Source organism: Vanellus vanellus, assembly GCF_965231255.1.
Source record: "Vanellus vanellus genome assembly, chromosome: 5".
Taxonomy (NCBI): Eukaryota; Metazoa; Chordata; class Aves; order Charadriiformes; family Charadriidae; genus Vanellus; species Vanellus vanellus.
The window spans coordinates 36,577,306-36,589,823 of record NC_138910.1 but is presented as its reverse complement, the minus strand read 5'-3'; positions in this window follow the sequence as shown (position 1 = coordinate 36,589,823).

Sequence of the window (12,518 nt, the reverse complement as noted above, 5' to 3'; positions counted from 1 at the left end):
GATTTGTTAGGGCGAGTGTGCATTTACCTTCCAGTTGCGCTGCTGTATTGGCTGATTCCCAGTTTCTTTACCATTGTTACTATGGTGGGATAAAGTTAGGAAAAAGCTCCTGCCTCTTTTTATACCTCCTAGTGTCATTGGGTGGCAGACCATTCCTTTATCTTCATATATATCTGCATATTGAGATGTAGACATAAGGAAGATCATATGTATATACTGTATCTTTTTATCTGCTGTGATCCTTATTCCTTTAAACTAAAAGAAGGTCAGAAGTTCAGGATAAGGGCATTAAAGACTCTCTGCAGTGGAGCCACATTCTAGGAGGCCACACTGCCAAGGAGATTCACCCTGGGCTTCTGGCACCACGACTGTCTCTGTACACCTTGAAGGCAGCTGTGGGGTATGACCTCTGGACTTGCCTGTTCAGGTGACCCTCTGATTGATGCTCAGCACATCAGTGTCCAGCAGTGGGCAAGCCTATTTGCGTGAGCCTTTACAGCCACCCGTGTAGCAAAATTCTCTTGCTTCCAGTCCCGCGATTCGGAGATGTGCGTGTATGCAGTGGGACAAACAAGTCTGTCACAGCCATCAACTCTGTGCTGTTTCGCAAGGCCATTTGTCCCCTGCTGTACCTTGACCAAGTCAGACAGGTGGATAAGGTCACCTCCTGCAAGGTGGCACGTGGTAGAGTTCACTGTTGCTGTAGACGTTCATCAGACCCAAATATGCAGGAGGGGTCATGTGCCCCAGCAGGCCCATCTTGCACTAGCTCCCTGGAGATGGTGACTGGTGTAGTTGGAGCCGTTGAAGACAGCGAGGAGCCATTCCTGTCAGAGTAGGAACAGGAGGACGAGGCAGCCCAGGAATGCCAGCCCTGGCTGGCCTCGTTGACTGTGAAACACCTGATGTGCCAGGATGGCTTGCACACACAGATGGGGTGTCTGTGCCATGCTCTGAACTTAAATAAGCCTTTGATGTTTCAGCTCTGGATTCCTCCTTTCTCTTCCAGTTCCCCTCTTCCTCACCCCAGCAGTCCCTGTGCCAGCACCAGAATCGTGCTTGCATAATTACAGCCACATCCATTAGTCTGGTCTCTTGACTAGTTTATACAGGACTTTCCTTCCTGCTCTTGAAAAGAAATCCTGTATTGAACCTCACTTGATAGGCCTTAATTGTTTTTTCTCCACAAGCTTTAATTGATTCCTGTGGAGCGTCTGTCTCTGCCGAGAGAGACACCAGGCTGCCAAGCACCACTGCTATAGAACCTGTTTGAAGCCTAAGTATTTAAACCTCATGAAAGGCAGACTAGATACTTCTTATGAATCAGTCCCAGCTTCCCTTTAAAGTCTGTCTGGAACTACTTTCTTTGTGTGGCTGCCATCATGGTGCTCAGCAGTTCATTTGGTGAGGAGATGCTGGTTGAGGCCAAGCCAAATGTACTCTTGATCTCCACAGTGCTCTCTCAGGACCCGTCTGTGGCTATGGCAGATTAAATGCACATGGAGAAGTGAATTGCTGCCCCACAGGCTTGGCTGCCTTGACTATCCAACCTCTGCCACCCACGCAATTCTCCGTGACCAATATTCCTGTTAATATTTTCATGCTCCTGTGTATTGCTGCAGGCCCGTCTGCTATTTGCTAGGAAATCCAAAAAAGAGACCAAAGGCAGTGCATCCTCTAAATTTGTGCATTAACTCAGGATAAGACCACACATCCAAGCAGACTGTAAAGCTTCCAGCTTCAGGTCCACCACTGAATGATGGATTAATTCCCTAATGCCTTTGGCCATATCACGTCCTGGGAACTCCAGGGCACAGTCAGGATCCTGTGCGAAGGATTTCCTTGACGGTTGGAGGAAACAGGTCAGGCAGCAATGAAAAGACAGGCTCTGAGAAGGTTCTTGTGGTCGAAGTCCTCCCACAAACTGCTTTCCTTTTCAAATTCATTAGATATAAGTAGCTTTTCTTCTGGGTCTTTGCCAGTGTCGCCAGAGGCTTTCCTGACTTCTGCTGCAGGTAGAATACTCTTCCGTCAGAGGTGGTTCTGGTGGAGAGAAGAGCGGTGTGTGCTGCAGCCTGGCCTGTGGGAACGGTAGGATGCAGTCTGTCCATCTGTGGACTGCCAAGCCTCTGGCTGGGCCAGGTCAGGTTCTGAGAGCTTTATCAGTTTCCTTTGGAAGCTGCGGCTGGAGCTGGTGTCTGGGCAGCCTGGCTGGACAAACAAGCATAAGCGCAAGGGTTGGTGGGAGAGGTTTGGGTTGGGGACAAAAATGACGAGCTTTCACATTAGCAGCCCGTTATTGTAATTAGAAGGGAGAGGCACAGGAAAGATTTGCCATTGAGGACAGTGCAGGGAAAGGCAAGAGAGAAAGCGGTGTAATTCTGTTGCTCAATCACTCTTTCCATCTTGTGTCAGTGTTTTTCTAGCAGCTGCCAGAGGAGCAACGAACCACATTTTGTGTTAGTGTGTATGTGCACAGAGTGTTTATGGTAGACCTTCTGTGGCACTTAGGGCACCCTCTTTAGCTTCCCAAGTACTTGCTGTCTGACTTCATACCCAACGGCTGATGGGTGTGGAACCCGTGATAACGCATGGAGAGCGCAGTCCTTCTGTGCTCAATGTGTGTTTCAAAGTCGTGGGACTTATTAACTGTTAACAGCAAGGAATTCCTTGGTCCTTGGAGGGTTGGTTCATGGGAGTACAATCTTATGTGGTCCTTTCATGGCTTATTATGCATTTGATTTAATTGGTGTTGTTTCATAATAACCATTATTGACAAAGTGTAATAAATTTTTTCAAGGTGATAGTGGTTCTCCCTGTGATTGTCCCATAGGCATCCTTAGATACTTGCCAGGTAACACAGCCACTTATCTCCCCGAGGGCTGGCAGACACTGTTCTTCCCCTATAAGAATTAGCATAACTTATTTCTAATCCTGTCTCTAGGGAATCTAGTTAATTCTTGTTCTCCTCTGGAATAAGGAAAAATGTTTAATTAAAGTTGGTAATAATATAATTACCTACATTTATATAAAGTCAACCTGCAGTTTGGAAAAACGAATACAAACCGTTTGCTGCTTAAGAATATGGCGAGAGCGGGATATCAGCAAACACATTAAATTCCAGTTTTCGGCTTCAATCATGCAAATACTTATATATGTGTGTGTCTAAATGCAAACATATATATATATATATAAATACATACATAACTTCAAACAAAAATAAACCCCAATATCTTCTGGGAGAACATACAATCGCACAGTAAGTAACCAGATGAATTAGATGTAAGAGCTGTGGTCTTCATCACTGCCAGATTAATGCTGCTATGAATCTTGTGAAATGCTATTGTCCACCCAGACTTTTACTGCAATCTACAAACTTACATTCATGAATCACAATTTATATGACATATAGTTTATGCCAAATTTGCTTCACAGATCTAAAAAAAAAGAATATAAACTAGGAGAAAATAGGAATATTTTTATTTACTCTAGCATTTTCAGTGAAGAATACAGGGGAATTTCAAAGAAACTGATCAAGAATGGAAAGTTCTTGATAAACTAAAAAGATGTTGCTTTGCTACAATTTGACAGTTCTTGTGATACTGGATATGTGTGACATGCTGTTATTCTAAAATGTGTAAGGCAGTCTTATGGAGAAACAAAAATATATTACAATATGTCAGAGAGTTAAAGTGGAAGGGCAGTTTCCTCAAAATAAACAGTGTACTTTTTGAAGAGGTTTTGTTAGAACAAAAATTAGCTCATTTCAAAAGTTAAGCCAAGATAGCTATAATTATTTGTAGGATGTGTTCTCTCTTCTTTAGGTCTGTGTTTTCAGATGCGTACATCCTAGTACTTGGGGTTTTTAAACAAATTGTTAGCATTGTAAAAAGTTACGTAGTTAATTTTCTCTTCCACCCAAATAATTCTGTGGGTTGGATGTTCCAACAGCCCTATATCGAGGTAAAACAATGGGGTGCAAGAGAGAAGTGAGTAGGCTCCTCAGGACTCCAGTCTTATTCCTTCCCCGCATCTGCTGATCCGCCGTAGTTCAAGACCTCCTTCTCTGTGGAAGACTTTTACCCAGAATAGCTTTCAATGAATGACTTTTAAATCTGCCAGAACCAGCTTCTAAAGGTACCATGTTATAAGCGGTAGACCTCCTTAACTAAGGTTCTTCTTTCTCCTTCACACAGGGCTGCCACTGAAAGGGCAGGCTTATAGAGCAAACTTTGTTGTGGGAAGGGGAGGAAGGGGTGTTTCTGGGAAATGGAACGAAAACTGGGAAATAACGTCATTAATATGTTAGTCTTTCTTCAAGCATATACAAACCAACGTCATCCAAAGCCACCATATAAAGGGTTAAAAATTGTTCAGAAGATTCATGTATATTTTTTTTTAGCTAAGGACATTAATTTCTGTTTTACCCTTTTTGTGCTTACCAATACTTTTGGTCTATCCACAAAGCCCAGAGCGTTGCTCCTCCCAAGAAAAGAAAGAAGGACAATGTATAGTAAGAGACATTCTGATATTACAACTTTTCTAATATCTAAAGTTTTGAATCGGCCTATAGTTGTCCATTCTGTACTAGATAAAACTGTCGCTAGCTGAGAGGCTGCACCATGATGACTCAGTCAGGTTTTATCTTAGATCTTCAATCACATTTCACAGGAATGGCTGCAGGCTTTTGAAGAGATGTGTTACATTTCCAAGGATGGATATTCCGTAATGCTTGATGCAGCCTTTCGCCAATTTTCTGCTCTTCGGTTTATCGTCAAAATTGAACAGATTATAAAGAAAGTTTTTAAGTGTTTAACAAATGGCATAGTAGCATACATTAAAGTGGAAATAGAAAGTCCTGTTTATTTCATAAAAAAAAAAAGTCTAAATTACATAGTTATTCTTCAGAAATATTGTGTTTCTTAAGCCAAAAAATATCACACTTAGAAAAATGTGATGAAATTATGTAGATGAATGTACAGCCAGCATTTCCAAGGCACAAAAAAGCCCAAACCATTAAAAGCAATGGAAGAGTTTCTTGGTGCTTTTTCCATTGAGCTGAATTACTCTGTGCTCTGAGTTGATGTTTTAACAATTTTAAGCTGTCTTTAGCTATCCATTTAGCAAACTTTGACTAAAGTTAATTTCATTAATACTAATGTTTTTAGGTCAAATATTAGTAAGCTGATTTTACTTCTCATCATATCTTAACTCATTTCTGAGTAACGCTTTTAGCGCGGTCACTGGTAACCTGACCTTCTTTCACATGACGTGACCACAAGCTGAACTCTGCAATGAAGATTTTACTTCTTCTGTTTTGTCCCTGATCTGAAGTGATATCAAGTTTCCGTTGTTTCTGGAAAAGCTCAAATCCAAGCTGAACTCCAACACCCTCTGTGGTTTTGATCTAAGTCTGAACATGCAGTTTGCAAATCTCAGGCCGCTTTGCTAGGAAAACCTTGACAACCATCTGCTTCATTTTACTTACCAAAATTTTAGATTGATTTCAGTCACTGGCACAACAGGGGTGTCAAATCAGGCCTGCCCCAATTTGTCCTCTTTTAGCAGCTTGGTAGAGGGAGAAGCTCGTATTGAATTGGCAATCATTTACTCTACAGCCATACCATAACAGCAGTGATTCGTTCCCATTCAGAATGTCCCACCCTATCTATGAAGATGGCAAGAGGGTAGAGAGAGCTGAGATACCTACATCTGAGAGAGCAGCCCACAGAAACCCTTCCAAACCACATAGGTGCCACAGCGTCTGTGCCTTCAAATGCCTGCGAGGCAGAAATAACCTCGCCTAAGCCGAGCACAAAAGGTTCCATCTCACCTCCATGTGGCGTTCCCAGGCTCAGCCAGCGTAGAAGACCTCCCAGGACCTGACCGTGACAAGTACGTAGTACCCATGCAGCTTCGTGTTAGTCAAGAGCACGGCAATAGTGGTCAAAACACCAAGGGAATTTAGGGGAAGCAAAGGGGATGAGCAAAGATGTTAGCTTTAGTGACTTCCAACCTTTGCCCGCTAGTATCGAGTGTGTCACCCGGGAAGTGGCTTTCATGTCCCATGGTTCAGTACGGCTGTTGTGAGTGCCTCGTGGTATCTCAGGAAGTGACGATGCTGTGTGTCATTGAGGTTTGCTAATGCTGCGGGGTTTTTTCATTTGCTTGGTTGGTTTGGGTTGGGGTTTTTTTGTTTCTTTTTTTTTTTTTTTTTATTTGGCTGTTTTAACAGATGAGGAAGAAGTACTTGCCATAGGATTAGAAGGGAAGCGGTCTGGAGGGAGGCTGGTTGGGAAGGAATGTTTCCTTTACAGGGAGGAAGGACAGACATGTTGAAAGATGAGAGTTGGAGAAGACAGCTAGGAGAGTGCTCTGGAAAAAACAGCATTGCCACTTCTCTATACCTCTCACTAGAACTGTAAACAAGATAATTTAAACCACCGTGCTATTAAACAAGAGACTTTAAATCCTTTTAAAAACAATAGCTCATGGATAAAAAAAAATAAAAAGAAAGGAGAAAAAAGAGAAAAATTGTACTAACAGAACACTGTATTATATTTTATGCTGTTTTAAAACACTTGTGCTTCCTGTCATTGTCTTACTACAGATTGAATAGGAATTGGTAAGAGATATCTCATATAAGAAGAGTCCAGTATATTTTTGCGGTCCTTTGAGGACACTGAAATATATATATAGGCCCCTTTGTCCTACCACTTCAAACTCTGGGTATAAAATCCGTGTAATACGTGAGCTGAGTGCAGCTTGTTTGCACCCAGAGACTCTATTGCAGGCTCAGTAACGGGCTGTACAGTTGTGAATGACAGCAGGGAAAGAGGGGTAGTTACGAGACTGTTGGCACTATTGCTTTCCAAATCCTGAACTGAACAAGGATCTTCATTTCAGTTGTTTCTGTTTATTACTTTGGATGTATCGCCCATTTAATTCCGTTGCTGTACTTCTCTTCAATAAAGCATGTCACACAGCTATGATTTTAAACAATTAGACAGGCCGCATATTTCTAGAAACCGAATCCCAGCAGGAGCCTGCAATGTTTCATAACGGCCTTTCTAAATGATTGCCTGGTGAAATGCTGACCACAGTGCAGTCGATTTCGTTTCTATTACATGCAGATGGCTCTCTTTGTGTGGTTCACTTTGCTGTAACAGCATTCTGTGTCAAGGTGACACTGTACCCAATTACAGCAAGAATTAGCAAGAAACTTAGTGATGTGCTTATTAGACTGTTTTATTTGGGAATTAGTTGATTTTGATTTTATTGATGTCCTTGGGGAAAATCCAACGTGTTTTTTTCTCAAAATGTTTCAGAGATAAAATTAATGTTGCCAGAGATTATTAAATTATCTGGGCTCATCTGCTGTTTCCATCTGTTAATAGAAAGTGCAACTACATGCTTTTCTTCTTGCTGATTGACATTATGTGGTTTACTTTGAAAATTTTCTGTTTGTAAGAGTCCTTGCATTACAAACCTGAGGTATTTGAAAATTGAGCATCATCAGAACTGCATTAAAAGATAACCCACGTAGGTCTAACCTCTCTTAGATATCCTCACTTACGCGCAGATTGATTTTCCAACATTTTTAAACAATTTTTCTCAGGACCTAGGGGGAATTCAGTACCCAAATTCTACAAAAACACCAGCTGAAGCAACTCACGGTAAGTTTAGATAGAGGCAGTGAAGAGACAGACGTGCAATTCAGAGCTCTGCTGCGGAATTTGGATAACGAGGTGAAGTCTCTGTGCTCAAAGAACAATTAGGACTGGCCTTGCTATCTCTTGTGCAGCCCAGGGGAGAAGAGACTCACCTGGCTGTCACGGCAGGACAGCCCCGCTTGTCTCCAGCGAAGACAAGATAACAGGAACCTGTGTAGTTCTTCGTTTCTTCGCAAGGCTGCCGTGCCCGATGGCTGACCTCTGCCTCGTTACTTGTGAAATGAATATTTAAGTTGACACCCCTGAGTATGCTAATGAAGATTATAGAGATCATGCTAAACCTATATGGCTACCCAAGTCATACTACGCGTCACCTGGGAAGGGAAACCTCGTAATTTGGGGGATAAAAGGACGTAGAAAATGACTGTTAAATTGGGAGAGAAGAATCTCGATGCCTGTTGGACTGGTCAATGGGCTGCATTCTCTTCCTCCAGCCCAGACAGGGACACCTTTCTGGGTAAGTGTTCTGGTAAGGGACATCTTTTACCCTCAAGTGAATGTTACCCCCAGGCTGTAGTATGATTATTGTTTTTGCTAGCAATATTAATTAATTAATCAATTAATTAATATTATTAGCGCTATTGTAGTCAGTGAATTTATCAATGGCAATCTGGAATCTGTTCTGTCACTCTCAATAAGACAACTAATTTCATTTTTTGTGAATCTGACTCAGTGAAAGTCCTTTGCTGGGACTGTGATAGACAAATCAGTGAAAGTCCTGGGACTCTGACTGACAAATATCGAAACTACATTCCTTTTAACGCAACATCGGCCAAGAAGGACCCGAGTACTTCTGGGTACTTTGAGCTATTTGAACCCTAATAGCCCTCGCCTGACCCCTGGATTTAAACTGACCAACTCAAGGACCTCCTTGAGCAGCTTTCCATTGTGCTCTGGCTTTTCCCCTTAGTGCTCTGCACTGTGGATTTAACCTCCATCCTCGTCTCCAGTGCTGACTGCAAGCCCACACCCCATGCCAGGCTTTCTGATAAAACGCTTGCAGTTAGGTTATTTGGCCATCTTGCTCCATGCCTGAACAGAGGGAATGGTCCTTTGGTTTGTACAAAAGCTTTGAGGGTCGCTTTATAAGATTCAGGATCTATAGGTTCTCCTAAAACTGCTGGAGGTGATGGAAACCCTCCTGTATCTGATGCACGCTTTCCCAATGGAGTAATAAATTAATTCCTATGTAAAGAATACAAATGAGAGTAGATAAAACTGGACATTTAGATTTTTGAATCTGAGTGAAAACTTCAGAAAACACGGGCTTCTGCAATAAAGAGTCTTCTGAGATATATTTGTGGGTCAGCCTCACTGGGTGCCATGGTGCCAGGTGTTGAGTTTTTCCGATTGTACCAAAAGAGGGATTATTTATTTATTTATGTATTTGCTTTTTATTCATTCTAAGGAAAGGGTCCTTTTCCATCTATTGTGGAAAATAGTCTATTTTCCCTCTGACATGAGGCAGAAATGGAATATTATGCCACAAATCAAATCACTGAAGTGTAATTGAAAAACTAGCATTCCCGCTCATCTGTATCTCTCACTAGAACTGTAAACAAGATAATTTAACCACCTTGCTAATAAACAAGGTATTTTAAAATCTTTTTTAAAGACAACAGCTCATGGGGTTAAAAAAAAAAGGGGAAAAAGTGTAAAAATATTTAATAATAATAATATAATATAATAATATAACAATATAATAATAATAATTTATGTTATGCTGAGAGAGCCTTAACCAGGGATTTCTTGATTTGGAGATCTGTAGAAGAAAAATACATCACAATAATTCCCAGTTTCTTTCCTCAATTAACCTCAATTAATTATTATTCAGAGACTTCAAGCAATTCTGTCTTCCCTATATATTGTGAATCTCACAGCGTAAAGTATTGTCTTAATGAATTTGTTATACCATTTTATATCAATATATAAATCATATGCATTATTCTCTCAGTACCTGACATATCCATTAAATATTAATTTTGCTCAGGTACTAAAATTCCGTTTCTCTTGTTATTTACCATATATTTTGTTTCCTATATGGCTTGAATCTGTATACATCACCTGAAGCGTCCAGCTCTTCATCTTAATTTTTCCCCTGTACCTCATTTGACTCTATCATTAACATCCTTTTTGCTTCCCAGCCTCTTAGGCATCATGCCAAGCGGTACTGGTCAGATGTAACGCTGGGCTCACTCCCCTCTCGAGGCTTACTCTGCACTGTAAGCCTGGCTGGGTTCAAATGTAAAGCTTTCTTCATTAATTGTGAGGAAGTACCGACATAAGAAGCCATTGCAAGAATAACGGTACAGATGAGGCAGAGGCTGATGCAGTGCAGCTGATGTTTCTTTTTAAAGAATAATAAGAATCAGGTTGTGTGTGGATTCATCCATTTCCATCTAGCAGTCACTTGGCTAATACAGTCCATTCTTATGAACCTTAATGTTTAAAAACTCTCTGCTGCACGACCATGTTTTCCTTTACAGTCTGAAAACTACTGAAAACCATAAGTGATGTGACTTAATTCACTTTAAAGTTCCTGCGACTGCAATATCGTGTGTGAGTGACTCTGTGATGGCCAGAGTACACACATTGGGAGAAACGTCAACAGAAAATATGCTCAATAATGAGCAGTATCTAGAAAGTAACAAGAAAGAGGTGATGTAAAAGTAGGTAAGTAAATATAATGATTGTGATCTTAAGTTGAAAGCAGGTACAACTGTAAGTGCTGTAAATAAATATAGTAAGTAAATAAAATCACAAATTAGAGATCATATTGTTATTCTAAGGACCTTTACACTTCTGTGTTTCTAGAAAGCTCTTCTTGTTACGCTATATCTATTTTACGGGGTAATATCCTTTAACTAAAACAGGGACTCTGCATAATTGTGTCTTCAAATATGTCAGTTAAAATATACAAGAATGAAATCCTGTAGGACTGTCTAAATTAAATTCTGTAGTGTCTTAAAACTTTTCTGTTGAATCATATTGGTTTTTTTTTAATAAAAATGCAGAAAATTCCCATAGGGGATCAATTCTAGAAAAGCTCCATAGCCCTGTATAGATTACTGTATATACCCACAGATAATAATAGCCATCCCGTATAACCTTTTGTCATCATCCAGATCTCCATTTAGAGATTAAATACTTGGAACCAAGTTTTACACAGCTGTAAAGAAAATCAGCAGTTTCTGGGTCATGGTTTCTCTTTTCTGGTTCTCATGGTTCAATTCAATTTAAGTAACTTCCAGTTTTCTCTTGTCTCTTAAAAATTATGTTCATGAAAATCATCAAGCTAATTCCTTCTGAAAGCAATGGTCTTCCAGAAGTGGGACTTCTTTACTTAACGAATGAATCCGGCCCATTTTTCTTTTTAAATACCTGTACTTTTAGAGACTGTCTCCTAAGTATGTTGATATTGGGGGTTTGTGTGTTGTGCAAGAATTAAGCGATGTTGATCAGGGAATGGAAAGAAGAAGAGGAAAGTTATGAAATAGAGTCAGAGCTTTCTGAACACCACGTGAAAAGAGGGTGCTGAAAATCTAATAAAAGACAGTGTCCTGGTTTGACTGGATCCAGGACAAAATTTTATTGGAGACTACTGCAGGGCCAAAACAAAACCCTGATAAAATAATTAGAGGTTGGCCAGTTGGTGCAATACAGATGGAAGGTGTAGAAAGCAGGTTATCTTCTCGCATCCAGGAGATGATAGACAATCCAAAATAAGTTCAGTGGAAGAAACTTGAGTACACAACAGAAAGCATATTGTGCTGTCATGTTTGTCACAGCATATACAAACCAGAACAGTGGTCCGCCTCTGTAGGAAGCATGCACTGGTTTGAAAGTGCCAGAAGAGTGATCAGTGCATTGGCAGACAGGGTGACAAGAGCACTGTTAGTTTAGGAAAGATGACAGGATCTCAAGTCAGCCAAGATTTTGAGGTCTGTCTGCACCCTTGTTCAAAGCAAACATACCAAAAAAAAAAAAAAAAGTTTAAAAATATCAGATTTGTTTGCATAATATCTGGAAGAAGGTAACTGATGAAGCAGAGAAAAGTGAAAAGAAAACAGATGTAAATAAAAGGTTCTGAACATAACCTTTGCCATCCCTCTTTGTCTTTGAAAGAGACGATGTCTTCTCTTTTCTCACTCTCAGTCACGAAATTTTCTATTGCTTTCTACTTTGCAGGAAATTTTACACAGTCCCCAATGGGGAAAAGCTTCTTTTTATCCCCACTGAGGCCTCACCATGGATCAGCATCCCGCTTTTTGCCATGTGTCTCCTGACTTGCCCCAGCTGCGGCTCCCTCTCTGTCCAGCTCAGATGCTTCCCCACGGCTCCAGGGGTTTCCCGTGGCCAGTGAAAGCGGCAAGCGGGCTGCACCCACCTCCTCACCTCTGGGGGGACCAGGATCACTGGAACAGGAGTATCTGCAGGGATCAACGGACACAAGAGCACCAGAGTGTGGTGGAATGTCATTCCAGAAGAAAATCGAAAGTTTCTTAATTTTAAACTGAACAGAGACTTGCAACCCAAAGTGGTGTCCATCATGCAGGCAACAGTGAAAAGCAAGAGGACAACAATTAGTAAATAATCAGATACAGGGGGGTTTCGCATCAGTGGAACAGAATGATGAGGGGCTGTAGGCAGGACATGATGAGCAATGGGAGTCTGGCATATGACTTTTGAAAAGATTGCTTTTTAGTGACAATTGTGAACATTTCAAGTTGAATACAAACACATGAGATGTCTGATGCCTGGAGAAACACTGTTCCAGGCGTACAG